This window comes from Nuphar pumila, chromosome 11, assembly GCF_984573655.1.
Source record: "Nuphar pumila chromosome 11, dmNupPumi1.hap1.1, whole genome shotgun sequence".
Taxonomy (NCBI): Eukaryota; Viridiplantae; Streptophyta; class Magnoliopsida; order Nymphaeales; family Nymphaeaceae; genus Nuphar; species Nuphar pumila.
Window position 1 is genome coordinate 30,548,548 of NC_143259.1, and position 21,785 is coordinate 30,570,332.

A 21,785-nucleotide genomic window follows, 5' to 3' on the forward strand; every position below is an offset into this window, starting at 1 on the left:
TTAACTGAAATCAGATGATCTGAACCTTAAAGTTAGGATTAAGGTCCTACAAGCCATTTCAAATATTGCATCTAGAGTCAGCTTCTAGGGCGTGTTGTTCTGTACATCTTTGCTTGTGTCGATTGGCTTCTTTTGTAGATATTATCGTGTAAATTCTTATTTACTTTACCTTTTTCAAAACCCTAGATGTTTATTTCAAAAATTCCTTTATTTTCTCAAAATCTAGGATTATGTATTTCTCATTCTTTATTCTTTCATGAATTTTTCTTAAAACCTGGACATTCTTTTAAAACGTTTTCTCAAAATATAGGTATACTTTTCTCTTTTCATATTTCTCCAGAGTCATTTTTGAAATCTTCTTCTATTTTTCAAAGTCCAAGTGTATTTTTCTTTTTTCTCTTCTGATTTATTCAATTCTTTTGATCTTGCATGCAATTTTTCAAATATTCAAGGTCTTGTCATCCACCTATGTCTTCAAACTCTACTTTCTCATCTAAGACCTCTTCTCAAAATCTTTTAATATCTCCTTCATCGTCTCTCTCTTTTCCAAAAATTCCTCAAAATCTAAACCCTTCCTTTATTCTATATAAAACATCAGGCATTCCATCATGGTTCAAACAAGAGCAGGAAGGAGAGCAGCTCAACAGCACAATGACAGGGAGGTAGAGGAAGTGAACTCTCCCAGATTATCCCGAGGACATGACTTAGAAGAAGACGATGTTGACCCATCAATGTACAAGATATTCCAAAAGATGATGGCAAAAATGATGTCCGAACAAGCTGGGACAGGTTCGAAGAAAACATCCTCTAAAAACAAGATTAAGAGAAAACTAGTGAAAAAGCATGTCAAAATCAACAAGAAGAGAATCCAACAGGACAATACCTCTGAGGGTACCAAATCAGCAAAGGAGGATTCCGATAAGGAGCAGTTTGTGTTCATCCCAAGACATCTGCGACAACCCAAGAAGGTGGCAGAAGAACCCGAACCAGTAAACAAGCCTAGAGATGGGGTCCCAACAGAAGATTCAATCCAAGCGTTAACTAAGATAGTCAAGGACCTACAAATCTGAGACAAGGGGAAGAAAGCATACACCAGGCAAAATTTTTATCTAGGGTTGGATGGGGATAGTAACATGGAAGACCTCTCCAGAAAATTCATTAAATTTGATGGATCCGGCAACCCAAAAGCCCATCTTGCAATGTTTTTCGCAGAGTGTGCCAGATTTAGTGAAGACAACCATGCCCTTTTTTTGTGCTTCCCTCGCAGTTTGGAAGGCATAGCAGCTAAGTGGTATGCAGAGCACATCAACCCCGTCGAGCTGCGAGATTTTGACAAGGTCGTTAATCTGTTTGTGAAGCGATTCATGTTCAATTTTGAGGCACTGCCCACCCGCAATCATTTGTATAATCTGAAGCAAAACGACAAAAAAAAAGGCAGAGATTTTATTCGGAGGTGAAGAGATACCTGCAACAAAATGAGAACCCCCATCTCAGAGGAGCACGCACTCTAGGTTATCCTGAACAACTTCTCTCAACCTCTTAGAAGCCTTATTTCCACCTACCTGTCAAAATCATTCATCGAACTTATTGAACGAGCAGAATGACTCGAGATGGGAATGGACAATGGAATATATGAGGGCATCACCCTCATCAAGAGAAGTCAAGATCCCCAAAAGAAGGCAAATTTTACCTTCTCAGCCAACTCTGGCGGCAGTAGCAGCAAAGATGGAAAGAACAAACAGGCAGGTCAGCGAGAGGAACTCTTCAAGCAGAATGACAAGCCGGTTCTGACCAAACAGAAGGAAAAAGTAAAACATGACGGTTGGGGTTATGACTGCCAATTCACTGTTCTGAAACAATCCCTCGAACAGGTCCTTGAATACATGTTGAGCAAAGAGATGGTTAAACTTTTGAGAGTTGTTGATCCTCCGATCTCCCTAGGAAAATGAAAAGACAAATTCTGCAAGTTCCATCGAGCAATGGGGCACGATACCGAACACTGCTTCATTCTTAAGAACATCATCTAGGACTGTATCGATAAAAACCTTTTGATAGAGGACGAAGACGAAGAGCAGCCCGCTGTCCTGATCAAGACTTTTCAGATCACTCAAAAAACTGATGATGCCAGAGTTTTTTTGCTTTCCTCCTTTTCTTTTACCAGTCATCTTGTAGGGGCAAGTTAGCCCTAGTCTTTTGTGATCTTTTGGTCACGTACTTGTAAATATTCAAGTTTTTGTTTTCAGTTTTTGCTTATCAATGAAATGTCAATTTCCTTCATATCTCTGGTATTCAATTCTTCTTTTCTTTGGCATACTGGGGCATCTTTTATTGTTGAAATTATATTTACAATTCAAAAAATCTTCTTTGCCATCAACTTCTATTAAATTTCTACTCTTTTCAGGATAAGGAGCAATCCTGACATCATTCATAAGAGAAATGAAATTACCTATGAAGGTTTTTCAAAATCGTGAAATTTTGAAAAATTTTACAAAATCTTCGTCATGATCACCAAAAGTTTAATATTTTGGCCCAGTCTTTTCCAAAATCATCCATCGTGTTGATATTCCTTTTCCAAAAATGGTTTTGAACCATTGTCTAAAAATCAACCCTCGTGTTGATCTTCTTTTCCAAAATTGGTTTCGAACCATTGTCTTCAAAAATCAACCCTCATGTTGATCTCTCTTCAAAATCAACCCTCGTGTTGATTCTTCTTCAAAGATCAGCTCTCATGTTGATCATTCTTCAAAATCAAGTTCGCGGTTGATCCTCTTCCCAAAAATGATTTTCTCATTTATTTTTCGAATGAACATTCTCATCTCACTTTAAAGATCCCGTATGCAGGCAAATAAACTCTTCATTTTTCTCAATTTTATCAATTTTCATTAATCTTTTTCAGTTTTATCAATTTTTATCCTTCTTTATCAATTCTTATCATTTTTATCATTTTTTTCATCAATTTTATCAAATTTTGTCAATCTTTATTCATTTTCCCACTCAGGTTAAGGGATAAACCTGAATTTTTCCTTTCAGGTTAAGGGATAAACCTAAACCTCGTCTCGCGAGGTCCTTCTTCCTTCAGGATAAGGGATAATCCTGAAGTCTTTTCATCATCTTTCAAGTGTCATCAATTTTACCAATTTTCATCAAATCTTTGTCAATTCCTTATAAAAATTTTATTCTTTATTAATTGTTACCAATTTTATTGATTCTTTATCAATTTTTATCAATTCTTTCAATTCTTTATTAACTTTTTATCAATTTTGACAAATTTGTCAATTTTATTCTTTTCCCACTCAGGTTAAGGGATAAACCTGAATTTCCCGCTCAAGTTAAGGGATAAACTTGAACCTCGTCCCGCGAGGTCCTTCAGGATAAGGGATAATCCTGAAGTCTTTCATCATTTTTCAAGCGTCATCAATTTTCCACCAAATTTTACCAATTCTTACCAGATTTTTTGTCCGTCCTTGTCAATTCTTTTTCAATTTTGTCAATTCTATTGAGTCTTTATCAATCTTTATTATTTTTTTTGATTCATCAACTTTTTATCATTTTTGTCAATTTTTATTTGTTTCCCCTTCAGGTTAAGGAATAAACCTGAATCATTTTCCATAATTTCCTCAATTCTATTCGATTTTCTTTTTTATCTTTTATTTTAAAGATCTGAGTTCTGACTCGGGTCTCCTTTTTATCTTCTATTTTCTGAAGTTTCGAGTTCTGACTCAGACTTCCTTTTGGATCCAATGCTCGCATTGGACCAATCGTTTCTTGAAAAATTTGAGTTTTCAAGCTCGAGTTTTCCTTTTATCTCTTATTTTGAAAATCCGAGTTCTGACCCAGGTTTTCCCCTTTTTATCTTTCGTTTGAAGTTTTGAGTTCTGACTCAGACTTCCTTTTGGATCCAATGATCGTGTTGGAACCAATCGTTGCTTCAAAACTTCGAGTTTTCAGACTCAGGTTTTTCCTTTATCTTTGATTTTGAAGATCCGAGTTCTGACTCGGGTTTTCCCCTTTTATCTTTCGTTTGAAGTTTCGAGTTCCGACTTGGACTTCCTTTTGGATCCAATGCTTGTGTTGGAACCAATCATTGCTTCAAAAATTCAAGTTTTCAAACTCAGGTTTTTCTTTTATCTTTTATTTTGAAAATCCGAGTTCTGACCCGAGTTTTCACATTTTATCTTTCGTTTGAAATTCCGAGTTCCGACTCAGACTTCCTTTTGGATCCAATGCTCATGTTGGAACCAATCGTTGCTTTGAAAAATCAAGTTTTCAAAACTCGGGTTTTTCTTTTATCTTTTATTTTGAAGATCCGAGTTCCGACTCGGGTTTTTTCCTTTCATCTTTTGTTTGAAGTTCCGAGTTCTGACTCGGACTTCCTTTTGGATCCAATGCTCATGTTGGAACCAATCGTTGCTTCGAAAATTCAAGTTTTCAAACACGGGCTTTTCTTTTATCTTTTATTTTGAAAATCCGAGTTCCGACTCAGGTTTTCCTCTTTTATCTTTCGTTTGAAGTTCTGGGTTCCGACTCAGACTTTTTTTTTTATCCAATGCTCGTGTTGAACTATTTTTCTTTTAAAAATCCAGGTTCTGACTCGGGTTTTCATCCCCATTTAGGATAAGGGTAATCTTGAGATCACTCATAGGAGCAACAATACTACATGTGAGAATTCTTTTACAAGACAAATTTTCATCATTTTCGTCAACTTTTTTTCATTTGTATCAATCTTCCATCAAATTCTATCTCTTTTCATTAGTTCTCAATTTTATTCATCCTCGTTCAGGATAAGGGGTTAATCTTGAAAATCAGACCACATACAATTAATCTTATTCATTGCAAGTCAAATAATTCAGTCCTTGAACTGGTCATTCTCAGAACTCTCGATCCTAGATCCGGTCCTCGCACTGGCAAATTTTCAAAATTCAATCTTATGATTAAACCTTTCTTTTAAAAACCCGAGTCCCGACTCAGATTCCCTTCTCTTTTTCAAAAACCCAACTCTCAGGTTGGTCCATCTTTTTAAATATCTGAGTTTCGACTCAGACTCTTTTCTTTTTCAAAAACCCAACTCTCAGGTTGGTCCATCTTTCTTTTTAAATATCCGAGTTCCGACTCAGACTCTTTTCTCTTTCAAAAAACCCAACTCTCAGGTTGGTCCATCTTTCTTTTTAAATATCCAAGTTCCAAATCGAATTCTTCTTTCTTTTTCAAAAACCCAACTCTCAGGTTGGTCTATTTTTCTTTTTAAGTATCCGAGTTCCAACTCAGACTCTGTTCTTTTTTAAAAACCAAACTGCCAGGTTGAACCTTCTTCTAAAAATCCAGCTTTCCGGCTGATTCCTTCCAAATTTCAAGCTTCAGGTTTATTCTCTTTAAAATTCCTTTTTCCGCTTCAGGTTAAGGGATAAACCTGAGTTTCCGATTCAGGATAAAGGATAATCCTGAAACCATTTATAGAAGCAACACAGTCTTCTATAATGGTCCTTCCAAATCTAATTCTCACGTTGGTCCTTCTAAATCCAGTTTAACGTTGGTCCTTCATCAATCCAATTCTCACATTGGTTCTTCCAAATTCAGTTTAACGCTGGTCCTTCATCAAATCCAATTCTCACGTTGGTCCTTCCAAATCCAGTTTAACACTGGTCCTTCATCAAATCCAATTCTCACGTTGGTTCTTTCAAATTCAGTTTAACACTGGTCCTTCATCAAATCCAATTCTCACGTTGGTCCTTCCAAATCCAGTTTAACACTGGTCCTTCATCAAATCCAATTCTCACGTTGGTTCTTTCAAATTCAGTTTAACACTGGTCCTTCATCAAATCAAATTCTCACGTTGGTCCTTCATCAAATCCAATTCTTACGTTGGTCCTTTCAAATCCAGTCCAACAATGGTCCTTCATCAAATCTAATTCTCGCGTTGGTCCTTCCAAATCCAGTTTAACACTGGTCCTTCATCAAATCTAATTCTCACATTGGTCCTTCCAAATCCAGTTTAACGCTGGTCCTTCACCAAATCCAATTCTCACATTGGTCCTTCCAAATTCAGTTTGACACTGGTCCTTCATCAAATCCAATTCTCACGTTGGTCCTTTCAAATCCAGTTTAACACTGATCCTTCATCAAATCCAATTCTCACGTTGGTCCTTCCAAATCCAGTCTAACACTGGTCCTTCATCAAATCCAATTCTCACGTTGGTTCTTTCAAAATTCCAATTTTCACACTAGTCTTTCAAATTCGAGTTTTACACTGGTCTTTCAAAATTCTAGTTTTTACACTGGCCTTTCAAAATCCCAGTTTTTATACTGGTCTTTCAAATTTTAAGTTTTTACACTGGTCTTTCAAATTCCAGTTTTACACTGGTCTTTCAAATTCCAATGTTTACATTGGTCCTTCAAAATTCCAATTTTCTCAAATTGGTCCTTCAAAAATCCAATGTTTACATTGGTTCTTCAAAATTCTAATTTTCTCAAATTGGTCCTTCAAAATTTCAGTTTTATACTGGTCATTCAAATTCCAATTGGTCCTTCAAAATTCCAATGTTTACATTGGTCCTTCAAAATTCCAGTTTTATACTGGTCCTTCAAATTCCAATTTGTCCTTCACAATTCCAATGTTTACATTGGTCCTTCAAAATTCCAATTTTCTCAAATTGGTCCTTCAAAATTCCAGTTTTCTCAAATTGGTCCTTCAAAATTCCAGTTTTACACCGGTCCTTCAAATTCTAATTGGTCCTTCAAAATTCCAATGTTTACATTGGTCCTTCAAAATTCTATTTTTCTCAAATTGGTCCATCGAAATTCAGTTTTTACACTGGTCCTTCAAAATTCCAATATTTACATTGGTCCTTCAAAATTCTAATTTTCTTAAATTGGTCCTTCAAATTCGAGTTTAACACTGGTCCTTTACCAAAATCATTTTTACCCAAATCCATTTAGTTGGTCCTGCCAAATCCAGTTTTTACTGGTCGAGTTTTTCAAAAGTCTAAAATTCTTACATTATTTCTTCCAAATTTTAGCTCAAGGTCCTATCAAAATCACAAAACTTTGCCAATTTGCTAAAAATATGTGTTGATTCCAACATTTTTACTGCACAAAAGAATCACCTCAGATTACCTCTAGTATTCTTTTCAAAAGGGTGAAGCTTTTTGTGAAAAAGAGTAAAATTCAAATCTTCACTCTGTTGATCAACCAAAAGAATGTAAGAAATATCCTTGGTATGATTAGCAAAAGAAATATTCAATGATGTTAAAAAGCTAGAAGCGAATTGATATTGATCATAGCTATGGCGCATGTTTAAGGACGACTTTCTGGCAATCAGATAGTGGAAATATCCTGAGCGATAAAAAGAATCCATTCAATCCATATCTTCTCATTCATTTAAGCTGCAATCAAATATCCACAAAAGGGATCTCTCAATCCTCATCGAATTGAAGGCTGGTGGATGAGTTTAGACCCCCAGGGCCAACGAAGATTTGGATCATCTCTAAGATGAAGGAGTTTGTGACAGATCCTTCCAAGGAAAGTTCAAATCACCGCCAAGTTGAAGGCGAATACGATGAACCTCCCAACAAACCATAAAAGATATTTGATTTCTGCTATCATCTAAAGATTTTTTTTTACTAATGAGCCAATATCATCAGTATAGTTCTTGAGACAAAGAAGGATCAGAGCATCTCCAAGATAAAGGAGTTTGTGACGTACCCTTCCCAGAAAAAAAGAAAAGTCGGGACATCTCCAAAATGAAGGATGATGTAATAAACTCCTCGCCAAAAGCCCAAGAAAGCTCAATGTCTCAAAAAGAGTGTCAGGAAGATCATTGTGGGAAAAACCTCAGATATCAAACTGTCAAAATTGCCAGAAATCATCTTTTCTTATGTGAAATTCTTTCATCAATATCTTTTCACTGCTTGCTTTTATGAAATTAAGAGTATTTCTTCTTTGTTCATATCAAGGAAATGGATAACTTACTTGAAGAAACTTAATAGCATAAAAATTTGAATCTGACTCAGGAATCTGGGAAGTTAACCTCATTTTGGAGGAAATACTCCAGGTGAAAAGAGGGAATATCTTTCGCACATATCTGCATACTTTCAAGCATTTGAATCAATTACAATTTTATCTTATTGGCAAAATTTTCTGATTATCCAAAAAATGAAATAAATGCTCAATATCTATTTTGATGCAACCTAGCGTTGTTTATATGTTTCAAAGAGAGTTGTCTCATTCTGGTGAGGTATTTCTCTCAGTCCCATCATGGTCTTCCCCATCAAGGAATTCATGCTTTGTGTATCCCTTCAAATAAGAATTATACCTGATTCTCATCTCACGAGGTATTTTTCAAAAATATCCTATCATGGTTTTTCAAATATCTTAGTCTCATCCAGGTTAAGGGCAAAACCTGAGTCTTTTAAAAAATTCTTATTTTTGTCTCAGCCATGAGACTTCTCTAAAATCTCTCCTTTTTACCATCCCCGGATATTCATCCCAAAGTCCCATCACGATTTCCTCATTTTCTTCTATCCAAATTATTTTCATTCTCAAGGGTTTCGTTTCTTCCCAAAACCTTTCAGGATAAGGTATCAAACCAGAGAATAATGTTTTACAAAAATAATTCTTTCGCACCCAGTTCAGACCTCCTAACTGGGGCATTTTTAGAAAAATTTGGTGTGTTTTCTTTGCTGCTAGGCTCGACTTTCAAACCGGCATAGCAGCAAAGAGGGGCATTTGTGAACACCCCAAATTTTCTAAAAAATCGAAAATTTTCCTTTTTGCCCCTGACCTCACATCTTCTGAATAATCGGATCGATTTCTGATCAAATTTTCATTCATTTCTCGAATTCGCTGGAATCTAGACTCAATTTTCATATTTGACCCATTCTTGGACCCAAATTGGATATCCGGATCCAATTCTGATCCTGAATCTCTTATTCTTCAAAAAATCAAAAAAATCAATTTCTTCATATTTTCTCAGAGGTTTTTCTCAATTCAGGGTCCAAACTCAATTCGAAATTCGAATTCCAATGCTTTATCAAAATTCCCAGACCCGGATCTATTTTTGAAACCCAATTTCCAAAATTAACCTGGTATTTTCCAAAAAACCTTATTTTTAGAAAAACTTATAATTTTAAAACAAAAATTTTACAAAAATACTTCAAAAACCCTGTTTGGACCCCATTTTCTAAAAAAACTCGCATTTCTCCCATACTTTTAAAAGTTTTCTGTCAAAAACCTAAAAATGAATTCCAGAAAGTGGTTCTACACACCCTTTTGAAAACTTTTAAAAAAAGACCACCTTTTGAAATTTCTTGAAAATCAAGGGACCTCTTTCAAAAAATCTCTAACGGCCATCCATTATATAAACAAGTCGAGAGAGTCCCGATTTCTGATCGACTTCACCCCCACATGTTCTCGATTCTCCTCCTTCATGATCTCTTTCACTCTCCTTTTCCCCATCCTTTCCTTTTCTTCTCTTTTTTTTTTCTCTTTGAGAGAATTCGATCAAGCCTGCAGTAACACAAAAGGAAGATCTCCTTCCTCTCGGTCCAAGTTTAGCCATGACAATAGAATAGAATCCCCTTCAGTTACAGGAAGTCGACTACATGATCTCCACCACGTAAAAGAAGTTCAGCGATAAAACGAAAGGGAAACTCTTCCAATCCAAACACAAAACAATCCTATAAGTCCCCTTTTCTTCTCCCTATGTTATTTTTTTGTATTCTCATTCATTTGCACCTCTCCTTTTCTGTTTATTACTCTATGAAAGCACCTCCTGTGGCGTTGAATTGCTTATGGCAATCTCAATCCACATTTATGCAAAATTAACATAATACTCATATTCCTACACCTTCTTTCATTTTCTTCTTTTCTTATTTGTTTTGATTCCCATGTTTTTGATCCCAAGTCTTTTTTTTTTAGTATTTGGTATTGTAGTTTGCTTACTTTTATTCACTATAATTGCATTATACATATGATCGTCCCTTGTATTTTGGTTGATTATGATCTACTTCAGTATATCATCTCGACTTATCTATGACATTCGTTTTGATTTCCGTTAAATCCTTATTCTCCATATTTTGGGATTACATTTTCTTTATGGTTGACGTTTTTCAATAATAGCATTTCTCTACAAAACTTTATTTTCATTTGTACCACCAAGAATCTTTTACTGAAATTTCACATCAGCATTCTTCTCCACTCTCCTTTTTATTTTTCTGATTTTCTTTTTGTTTCCAATTTTGGGACTCCATTAACGCACCATTGATGTGCTTGAGTTGCTTATAGCAGCCTCAGCACATCCCTATGCAATATTAATGAAACTTTACATTCCAATATTATTTTCCATTCTTTTTCTCTCTTTTTTTTCTTCTTCTCTTTTACTTTCTCCCTTTGGTTCGATTCCCTCATTCTAGCATTTCTTTAGTTTCTATTGCCATTAATTGTGAAATTTCATTTATATAAACCAGAATTTCTGTTCATTCTCTGGAGCTCAGGATCATGCTGCAGTAGTGTATTAATTTCCATATCTCTCTGCAACGTAGCACTCGGCTCCAGTTTGCGTTTTCTGTATTTTTACAAGAAGCAGATCATGTTGTCATTGATTCATAGTTCCTGTGTTTATTTCGTTGAATCATTCCCCTGTTACAACAAACTTCCTGTTTTACTTTGATTCAGTGGCATTTTAGATGCTTTTAGTTTATTTTCTTTGTTCATTTTAATTACATTTTAACATTTGGTTGATCCAGCAATCTGGCATCTGTTCTGATTTTCTTTCCTTACATCGATTGCATACATTTGTTTAAATGTTGTATCACCCATTCTGTTTTATTCACTTATCTTATCACATCTCATTGGAATATACTAGTGTTTCACTTCAACAGTGGCTTCTGTGTAAGTTAAGTCTCCATATATCTCATAATAACCATGCCCAGTTCATCTCAGTGTAACATCTGTATGTGATCGGATCCAATTAAGTGCAAAATTTGATCTTTGTTATCATCGCAAAATTTTTCCTCCCTCCCTCTGCGAGAGTGAGAAGAAACGATTCTGCGAGTCAAACTCGACTTAAGTTTTAAAATTTTGATTTTGAAAAAATTACTCGCCTCCGTTTTAAAAATTTGCGGGAAAATTCTGTGGAATGGGATCCGCCTGTCGGTACGAGGTTCAACCACTCCTGGCGCCTTTACCAGGAGTAATTGAACCAAGGATCAAATGTGCCCTTTGACTAAGTTAAATTATCTAAATTATGCTCTATTTTCCTAGAATGCACAAAGAATCAGGCATGTGCTATGGCATTTCGAAAATAATGCAAGTTTGAGAAATATGATGTTTGCTTTGGAAAATGCTTGGAAAATGATTAAAAAAGTGCTTGAAATTGGAATTCCTGGGAAAATCATAGAACTTCATTAGAAATCAGAAATTTGAATTGAAAAATGAATTCTCAGGAAACTTGAACTTTGGGAAAATCGATTTTGAGATTTAGATTGCTTTTCTGAGGAAATGGATTTGAAAATTCTGAGAAAATCAAGAAGTTCATTGGAAAATGGATTCTCAGGAAAATTAAATCTTTGAGAAAATCGATTTCTGAAAACTTGGGATTTTGAACTTTGAGAATTTTAAAACATAGGAAAATCTTGATTTGAACTTGGGAAATACTTTGAAGTTTCATGAGAAAGCTTAGGATTCTGAGAAAATCAGATCCTGAGAAAGACTTGGAAATTCTTGAGAAAATTGTTTTTTTTTAAATGGAATTGGGAAATGATTTTTAAAATGATGCAAATTGAATGAATGAATAAATGAATAAATTTGAAAGAGAATTCTTTGAAGAATTGAGAAATCCTTTTGAGTTTTTGAGAAATGCAAAGTATTTTTGAAGTTAGCCTAAGAGTGTAGGCTGAATGTGGCTAATACAAAGATCATAAATCTTGGTTTTCTTCATATTCTGACTATGGCAATAAATATGAATCCCACCGAGTTTATAAATGACATAAGTGCTTGTGCACGTGCCATTCGTGTCAACTATAGTGGATTTGGAAAAATGTGCATGAATGATACATCAGATATTGAAATTTTGCTGAAATTAAACTATATGCAATGTAGTCCTATTCTAAGCAGAAATGTAAATTCTTATTCCAAATATTACATTGCTTTTTACATTTAATTGAATAAACAATAAAACTAAGTCTTCTTCTTGAATATTTCTGCAAAACTAGAAAACAATGTTAGCACAAAAATGTAGTTTTTTTTTAATTTATCCAAAAATATTAGAAATTATCGGATATTATTCAGATATAAACCCAAAATCATACCCCCTTTGACATAAACATGAGAAATAATAAATAAATTTTGAAAATAAACTTGGAAAATCGAAATTGGGGTTCAAAATGACCAAAATGCCCCATGATGACCTTGAAATCAAGGTTTTCTGAAAGAATTTTTGTAAATTTTGAAATTTTAAAAATCAAACGAAATAAATTGAACATAACATGATGAAATATGATGATATGCATGAAAATTTATGGAATTAGAAATTTGAATTTCGAAATTTAGGTCAAAATGACCAAAATACCCCTAATAACAAGACTATGGCCTTGAAACCAGGGTTTTCTAAAATAAATTTTGTAAAAATGGAAAATTGAAATGCAAATGAGATTTAAATTAACCCTAATATGATTCTATATGCTTATTTACAAGATAAAAACGTAAAATGGTGAAAATATCATAAAATATCAAATTTAACTTGATTTTCGCTTCTGAATTTAAAGATAAACTAACATATAAAGCAAATGAACATGGAATTGATCCAAATTTGGCATGGACACCTAGACTGACCCTAAAAACAGAATGGAGCTCGAAAATCTATTTTTTTTATATTTTTTTAATATGAAAAATAACTAAAAATCCTAAAAAATCAAGATTTTGCCTAAAATACTGATTCTAAATTAGATTTTGAATATCAAACTTCCATAAAAATTTCCCAAATTTTATGGGGTGACAGAGGACAGTTAGGCAAAGATTTTTTCCTTTTACAGATTCTGGTTTTGACCTATGGTCGGAGCTGTACAGCTCCGAAAATTTGGATCGGAATCTGGCGACCCTAGGATTTAGGGCAATCAGACATGTTTCGGAAGAAAATATAGGAAAAGTAGCAGACAAATGAGAAAATGACTGGAATTGTGGAAAAATATCCATGACAAACAGAGTCAAATTTCATTTTTTCACACCATTGAGATACATGTTACGGTTTGGAGATGGGCACACTGTTATCAGAGACCTAAATCTCTGCAATTTCTGGATATTGGAATCTGTCAGACAGAAATGATAAATCCGAGAAAAATACTAAGATAATCCAAAAAATCCCCAAATTTTGGAAAATGACAGCAAAATGGGTTAGAAACAACTTTAGTGTTGAAAGTTTTCGCATTCGGGCTACGGGTTGAGCAGACACAACATGTTAGGGTTTGTCTATACCCTGACAAGAAAAAATCAAGGTTTTCCCAAAGGTCTGGGAAAATCGATTTTTGACAGAGGTCAAATCTGCTTGTAAAGATCTCAAAATTTCCAGATAATTAGCAAATTTTACCGTAAATCTACTGTAATTTTTAGAAGAGGATTCGGATCTCCCATGGGGGCGATTTTGGAGGTTTTTGTCTACTAAAACTCGACTTAAAATTTCAGAAAAATTCAAAATCCAATTTATGTTTTGGAATTTTTTAATAGGGTTGCAAAACTCAAATCAAATCCAATTTTTTCCAGGAGATTATAGACATATAATCATAACTATCCTAAAAATCTCCAGATTTTTTAACAAAAATATTTGCATAAAATAACAACTGGATTTTTACATGTAAACAAAGATCTATGAATTCTAAATTAAACAATAATAAAAACTATATAAAATGCATGAAATGAATGATAAACTATCCTAAATACACTTTTTAAACATGAACTAATATGAAAAACGAAAATCAATAGGTGGTATAACTTACTTTTTTGTTGTTGGCTTAGGAAGTAAAAGATCCAACCCATCAAACGGATGGATCTTCTATTCTCTTAGCCCCTTTGACCGGTGGCGACTATTTTTTTGATGAATAGGATGATGAAAGCAACAACATCGGTCGTCGTTGTGATGCTTGAAAGGAGGTACCTCTAGGGTGACTGCAAGGACGTTGATGTGGTGGCTGCTTTGATGGAGTTGTTGTTGATGATAACTGGCTGTAAGGGGATGGTTGGGGCGTCCCTTGAAGGTTGAAGAAAGGAGGTCCAGCTAGGTGGGCTGGCGTGAAAGGGGGATGCAAAGGAGCTGGTGTGGAGGACATGGTTGTGATGGCTGTTGGCTGGTGCTCCCCTTTGGTGGCTGCTTCAAAGAAGGCTGAAAGTGCAGCAAAGGGGGCTGCAGCCTGAGAGAGAGAGAGAGAGAGAGAGAGAGAGAGAGAGAGAGAGAGAGAGAGAGAGATGGTGCAACCGTATGAGTGTTTTTCTTCTTTTTTGGATCCTTAAGAAAACTTAGGTTTTTTTCATTCTCAACTTAGGGTTGAGATGCTAAAATGAAAAAGGAAGCCCTTTTACGCGAATGGCTGAAGAATAGGAAAAGGAAGGAAGGAAGGAAAGGAAGGGAAGAAGGAAAGAAAGGAAGGAAAAGAAAGGAAAGAAAAGGAAAAGAAGAAAGGAAAGGGGAAGAAAAAGGGAAAAGGAAAAAAGAAAGAAAAGATGAAAGAAAGAAGGAAATGGGGCTGGAAGCTTGGTTGACCCCCTTGTGGGTCCCACCTTCTCTCACAAAAAATATAAAATAAAATAAAATAAAAATAACAAAAATAAAAAAGAACAAAAACAAGCGAAAGATAATTTTTTTTTATTTTAAAATAAAAATGGAGTTTTCAGAGTGCGATCACTTTCCAAATTTGAAATTCATTTTGAGAATCATAGGGGTAGAATAGTCTTTTTAGAAAAAATCCTGGACAAAATGAGCTATTTTTGGCAGTTTTTGGAACAAACTCTGAATTTGAAGTTCAATACCTCGTTGTGAAGCAAATCCAGTATACAATTTAAAATTTTGAGTTTGAAAGAAATCCAGATTATTTTTCTCAAGAAAATATTTCTAAATTTAGCATCCCAGGGGTAAAAATGTCAATTTTGGAAACCCATGGTTTAAAATTGATTTCTGAAAACTTTTATAACTCAATCTGGATTGAAATTTATAAAACTGGAGTTCTGGACTTCAAAAATGAAATGAAATGTGATGAAATGTTATGAAATGCTGAGAAATAATATGAAATGATGTGAAATAATATGCGAAATGCTAACCCTGAATTAAGAATTTTGGATGTTAGACCCCGATTGACACTTGTACCAGTTCAAAAAGTGTTAAAATTAATAAAATTTGTGAAATGATTCAAGAAATGTTTTTCGGACTCCGCTGGGCCAGAGTGACACTGACAATTGGGGTTTGAGCTAGATTGAACTGAAATGAGCTAGATTGAGCTGGGTTTTACAGTTTCAGAACTCAAATGAACTGATCAGACACTGACTCAACTGACCTTTCCGACTAAATTTTCAAGAAAAGCTGCCATTTTTAGAGAAATGGTACAGAATGGTCACTGGAGTGAAGTGAATTACGAATTCGAACTAGGTTTGAGCTAAAACAAAGATCAATAATACTGATATGAACTAAAATCGAAGCTCGAACACTAGCTCAATTGACTGAACCCAGCTCAATTTCAGCTGAAAGAGCTGAAACGAGCTAAAATAGGCTCCTGGACACTTGAAAATGGTTTTGAACTAAAACTGGAGCACTTAAACTCCTGGTGAGATCAAGCTAGACTTTAGGGAATATAACCGACTAGGAATGACTGAATCAGAGACAATTGGCTTGGATTTGAGTGAGAAATGAGTTCATTTCTAAAGAAATGATCCCATTTTGGCAGGAATTGTGAGAAATGAAAATGGCCTTCTCACTATGAGATCAGATGAGCTTGAAATGACTGATATTTTAACTGTTTTGAACTGACCAATGAGCCTGGTTGACAACGACTGACTGGGGTTCGGGATGACCTAGGGGTAAAATGGTAATTTTACTAATGAAAGTGGGTAAAATGGTAGTTTTCTGACACAAACTTGGGGTTGGACTCCTACACTGACCTAACAGGATTGGCATTGCACGAGGAGAGTTGTTTGAGAATGGATGAGGAAAATTTGGGGTGTTTACAAATGCCCCTCTTTGCTACTAAGCCGTCTTGAAGACGAGCTTAGTGGCAAAGAAAACACATCAAATTTGGGCAATATAAAAAAATGCCCCAGTTAGAAGGATCTAACTAGATATGAAGAGATTAGCCCTGATGGAAAATGGTAGATATGAAATGAAGAATGAAGAAGAAAAATTTACTTTAGAGAAGTGAGATTCAGGTTTTGCCCTTAACTTGGATGGGATGAGAAATACCTCGCATAGAAACGAAGCTCAGGTTTAACCCTTAACCTGACTAGGGAAATGAAATACCTCATCAAAATGAGGCTCAGGTTTAACCCTTAACCTGACCGGGAAGATAGAAAATGGTAAGTTGGATGGTGAATAAGACAAAAAAAAATTTGAAGAAGAAGAATAAGGCGACTCTTTCGTCAACGCGAAAGATGAATTCTTTCGACAACGCGAAAGACGAATTCTTTCGACAACGCGAAAGATGACAAAGGCAATCCAAAGGAGCAAGGCGATTCTTTTGACAGCGCAAAAGATGAATTCTTTCGACAACGCGAAAGATGGCAAAGGCGATCCAAAAGAACAAGGTGATTCTTTCAACAACATAAAAGATGACAAGGCGATCCAAAGGAACAAGGCGATTCTTTTGACAACGCAAACGATGAATTCTTTCGACAACGCGAAAGGTGACAAAGGCGATCCGAAGGAACAAGGCGATTCTTTTAACAACGCGAAAGATGACCAGGCGATCCAAAGGAGCAAGGCGATTCTTTTGACAACGCAAAAGATGAATTCTTTTGACAACGCGAAAGATGAATTCTTTCGACAACACGAAAGATGGGAAAGGTGATTCAAAGGAACAAGGCAATTTTTTCAACAACGCGAAAGATGACAAGGTGATCCAAAGGAGCAAGGCGATTCTTTTGACAACGCAAAAGATGAATTCTTTCGACAACGCGAAAGATGGCAAAGGCGATCAAAAGGAACAAGGCAATTCTTTCAACAACGCGAAAGATGACAAGGCGATCCAAAGGAGCAAGGCGATTCTTTTGACAACGCAAAAGATGAATTCTTTCGACAACGCGAAAGATGAATTCTTTCGACAACGCGAAAGATGAGAAAGGTGATCCAAAGGAACAAGGCGATTCTTTCAACAACGCGAAAGACGATAAAGGTTACTCTCTCAAGGAGGTAAAAGGTTATGTCAGAATATGTCAATATGGACATCGAGCTCTTCACTTCATGTCAAGATAGTAAGAAAATATTGCCAAAATGTTAAAAATTGTTTGTTGATTCAAAATACTTGAAACTGATGTATATTGGTATGAAAATCTTTCCTCTTTTCTACCAAAAGTATTACCTCCAATTGGGATAACTCTGTAGAATCAAAATTCAAATTCAAATCACTGGTGATTGGCTTTCTTTCAAGGAAGTTATCAATTTCCTTGATATGTGCAGAAAAGAGAGTATTCTTGATATTGTGAAAGCAATTGGTGAAAGAATATTGATAATAGAATTTCACAAAATTTAAAGAAGATTCTTGATAGATTTGGCAGTCTGATATCCTGAGATTCTTTCTCATGATGATCTTTCTGCACTCTTTTTTTTTGGCAGAATTGAAGCTCTCTTGGATTTTTGAGGATTACATCATCCTTCATTTCGGAGATGTTTTGACTTTTCTCTTTTTTTTTAGAAGGGTACGTCACAAACTCCTTCATCTTGGAGATGCTACAATCCTTCTTTCTCTCAGGGTTGATCTTGATGGTATTGGCTCATTGGTTGGGAATCTCTTGATGATAGCAGAAATTAAATATCTTTTAGGGTTTGTCGGAAGGCTCATCGCAGTCGCCTTCATCTTGACGGTGATCTGAACTTTCCCTGGAAGGATCCATCACAAACTCCTTCATCTTGGAGATGATTCAAATCTTCTTTGGCCCCAGGGGTCTAACTCGCATAATTCATCTTTATCTTGACGACAATTGAGAGATTCCTTTTGCAGATATTTAATTGAAGTTTAAGTGATTAAGGAGATATGGAAATTGAATGGATCTTTCTGTATCACCCAGGATATTTCGACTGCCTTATTTCCCAAGAATGATCTTTAAAAATGTGCCATTGACTACGATCAATATCAATCACTTATGGCTTTGCGACAACATTGAATTTTCTTTGTTGGCCATATCGAAGATTTATTCTTCATCCTTTTGGTTCGCCAATAGAAAGATTTTGAATTTTGAATCCTTCTTCACAAAAGCTTTGTCCTTTTGGAAGTAATACTGAAGGTAATTTCGAGGTAATTCTTTTAGGCAATAAAGATTTTGAAGTCAACAAATATTTAATGACAAATTGGCAAAATATTCTTGGGATCTTTGGTGAAAGAAATTGCTTGATATCTGAGTTGACACATCAGTGGGATTCTGGATGAGGGTCCAACACGAACCTGAACTCTAAAGGCAAATCCAATACGAAATTGAAATTCTGAAAATAAGTTCTAGCACAATGCTGAATTTTGAAGGTAAGTCCAACTTAGAAGTTGGTTTTGAAAGAACGACCGAGTCGAAGCACAGATCCTGTAAAGAAAAGTGGAAAATTTGAGTCAAAACTCGAGTCTTCAAAGGAAAACTAGACAGTTTGGTTTTGGAGGAAAGAAAATTTGAGTCGGAACTCAAATTTCGAAGAAAAACTAGACCCATTTGGATTTAAAGGAAAGGAAATTCGAATCGGAACTCAAATCCTAAAGGAAAAACTCAAAAATTTCAGAAGGAAAGGAAATTTGAGTCGGAACTCGAACCCTAAAGGAAAACTTTATCCAATTTGGATTTAAGGAAAAGAAATTCGAGTCAGAACCCAAATCCTAAAGGAAAAACTAGAAATTTTCAGAAGGAAAGGAAATTCGAGTCGGAACTCGAATCCTAAAGGAAAAACTTAGACCAATTTGGTTTTAAGAAAAAGAAATTTGAGTTGTAACTCAAATCCTGAAGGAAAAGTAGATCAATTTGGAAGGAAAAGAAATTCGAGTCGGAACTCGAATCCTGAAGGAAAACTAGATCGATTAGAAGGAAAGAAAATTCGTGTCGGAACTCGAATCCCAAAGGAAAACTAGATTAATTAGAAGGAAAAAAATTTGAGTCGGAACTCGAATCCTGAAGGAAAACCAAACCAATTAGAAGGAAAGGAAATTCGAGTCAGAACTCGAATCCCGAAGGAAAACTAGATCGGTTAGAAGGAAAGGAAATTCAAGTCAGAACTCAAATTCCGAAAGAAAACTAGATCAATTAGAAGGAAAGGAAATTTGAGTTGGAACTCGAATCCCGAAGGAAAACTAGATCAATTAGAAGGAAAGGAGATTCGAGTCGAAACTCGAATCCCTACGAAAAACTACACCAATGTGGACACTGAATTTTAAAGTGTACTAGTGTGAATAACGGATTTTGAAAATGAACCAGTGCAAGCATTATGTTTTGAAAAATTACCAGTACGAATACTGGGTTTTGGAAAATTACCAACACGAACACTAGGTTTTTGAAAAATTACCAGCACGAAACACTGGGTTTTAAAAAATTACCAGCACGAACACTGGGTTTTTGAAAAATTACCAGCACGGACACTGGATTTTTGAAAAATTACCAGCACGAACACTGAGTTTTTGAAATTTTACTAGCACGAACACTAGGTTTTTGAAAAATTACCAGCACGAACAATGGATTTTTGAAAAATTACCAGCACGAACACTGAGTTTTTGAAATTTTACCAGCATGAACACTGACTTTTTAAAATTTTACCAGCACGAACACTAGATTTTTGAAAAAATACCAACACGAACACTAGATTTTGAAGAATTATCAGCACGAACACTGGGTTTTTGAAAAATTATTAATTGATTCTGATAGATGATTTTCAGTCTTCATCCTCACGACAACTGTCGGGGTCTTAGGATTTATCCCTTATCCTGAATAAGCAGTTCAAATTTATCCCTTAACCTGAAGGGGAAGTTTGATGCAAATGCAAATTGATGCAAATGAATGCGAATTAATGCATGCAAATGTTGAAAATGGGTGCACATGCATGAAAAATGAAAGATTTGTGTGATCCTGCCTGCATACAAGACGTTTTGAAGATAATTTTCAAAATAATGCCCCAGTGTAACTGGGAAAGAAGAATTTGACTATTATTGAAGAAAATATATTGAGGAATGACAAAGGATGGAATAGAGGATTTAAGTATAGAAAATTTTCAAATGTTGAGCATTGATGAGGTCTGATAGTTCTACACCATTGGCATTGATGAGCAGATATGAATTGCGGGATAATGCTTCCTCGACAACATAGGGCCCTTCCCAATTCGGCGACCATTTGCCACCTAGGCGATGCTTGAGATAAGCCATGGATCTGAGCACTAGATCATTGACTCAGAATTTTCTTTCAATGACAAATTTTGCATATTGTCTGGCTACCCTCTGCTGATATGATTGAGTGTGCTATGCTGCTCTGAGCCTCCTTTCATCGAGCAAATCAAGCTATACTAGTCGCTATTGCTGATACTGATCAAGAAGTAATTCTAGAAGTGATGCAAATTTCAGAGCAGGTTTTTGAACATGTAGAGGCAGTACTACTTCAGTTTCGTAGACAAGTTCTGACATAGTAGCATTAGTTGGAGTTCGAATGGTGGTCCTGTATGCTCACAATGCATCATGGATCTTCTCATGCCAGCCACAGTCTGTTTCCAAAGTTTGCTCTAGGATTCTAATCAGAATTTTATTGGTGGCCTCTGCTTGACCATTCCCTTGAGGATAATAAGGAGCAGAGAAATGACGATGGATTATGAACTTTGAGCAGAATGTCCTCATTCTCTCATTCTTAAAATGACTGGCATTGTCTGACACAATATCGTGCGGTATGCCGAAACAACAAAGGATATTCTTGTGGATGAATGAGACCATGTGTTGACCTTCTATTGTACGCAAAGTGATAGCTTTGACCCATTTAGTGAAATATTCTATTGCGGCAAGAAAATATTTGTAGCCGTTTGAAGCAGGAGTGATGGGGCCCATAACATCAAAGGCCCACGAAAAAAAATAGCCATGGAGAGATGACAGTTTGCAAATATGTTGCTGACGCATGAATAGAAGGTGCATGTATCTGGCATAGAGCACACTTCTTCACAAAATGGTAGCAATCTTGTTGCATAGTCTTCCAATAATATTCTGCCTAGATGATTTGCTTAATAAGAGTTTGGTAGCCAACGTAACCACCGCAAATGCCTTAGTGTACCTCCCGCACGACTTCTTTGGCTTCATCTTCGTCTAGGCATTTGGAATATTCAGAACTGAATCCACGATGATAGAGGACATCAACGAGAATAAAATATCGGGCAGACATGCACCGAATCACTTGTTGCTCTTGCCAGTGATATTATGAGAGAATGAGACATATGTCTTCTCCTTGATGGGAGCCTTTCTGAGACTGTATTCAGCTTGCTCAAACATCATCCTAATCATCATTTTCTTGAACATCTGATATATAGCAGGATCAATGTCATCCCTATCATCCAGACTCTGTCTTTTGGCAGATCTTGGAGAATCCATTTCTTCTTGCCTACTTCT